Raw genomic sequence first — 1,068 nt, 5'->3', positions numbered from 1 at the left:
CAGTGCCTCCATTCGTCGTTTCGAGACTAATGGCTTATTCAGCATTGGACCGGGCTCTCCCTTCCGGTGCAGCAGAGCCGCGGCTCCCTTCGGTCCCAGCAGGAGCCCTCCATCTGTCGTTTCGAGATTCAAGGCTTATTCAGCATCGGACAGGGCTCTCCCTTCCGGTGCAGCAGAGCCGCGGCTCCCTTCGGTCACAGTGAGAGCCCTCCATCCATCGTTTCAAGCCCCATTTGCTCTTTCCGCATCGGACAGGGCTCTCCCTTCCGGTGCAGCAGAGCCGCAGCTCCCTTCGGTCGTAGTGCGAGCCTTCCATCCGACACTTTAAACCACGCCACGTATTCAGCTGCAAGAGGGACTCTCCCTTCCGGTGCAGCAGAGCCGCAGCTCCCTTCGGATGCAGCGAGAGTCCCTCACCTGGCCTACCATCGTGCTCCTCATTCGGCGACAGGTAGGGCTTGCCATCTGCCGCGGAGAGTCGCAGCTTACGTTCAAGCACCGCACGACCCCTCCCAGTCGCCCTGCCGCCTCCTCGCACACCCTACTTTTCTTCATGGCACGCATATTTTTGGGGGCTACTTGGTTTTCTCTCCGGCTGCTGTCTCATGCCATTAGCTTCTTTTGGGGAGTTCTCTGGGTTCGGGCTTTAACCCGAGCTCGGAGTCCTCCCTCTGGACAGCACGCCAAATATGCTACTAATTGCTTAATCACATTATATGTTAGTGTGAACTCGTGAAAAGATAGGGTTTTGCTGACGTTTAATTTTAACTTAAGAATTCACAACATTTCTTACAATAGTGCTCTCATGATATTGTTATGTATATGACAATAGTGTTAATGTTCTGCATTTCTGTTTTGAGCTGCGCACGCTGTAGATGACCAGTAGAATAAAGCATTTGATAGCAGGTTTCTAATCAATGGGATTTAACTCATCATTTATCTCATATATAATACGCTTCGTTATTTATACAACATAACGTAAATATTACGACTTATAGGCTATATCTGCACAAAATACCCTGAATGCACATGAACGTGTCTGCGCGGCTCTGAATGAACTCCTTTTGT

Source organism: Sinocyclocheilus rhinocerous, unplaced genomic scaffold, assembly GCF_001515625.1.
Source record: "Sinocyclocheilus rhinocerous isolate Xijiao unplaced genomic scaffold, SAMN03320098_v1.1 scaffold1179, whole genome shotgun sequence".
In the NCBI taxonomy this organism is placed as follows: Eukaryota; Metazoa; Chordata; class Actinopteri; order Cypriniformes; family Cyprinidae; genus Sinocyclocheilus; species Sinocyclocheilus rhinocerous.
Note: the sequence above shows the minus strand (reverse complement) of the source record.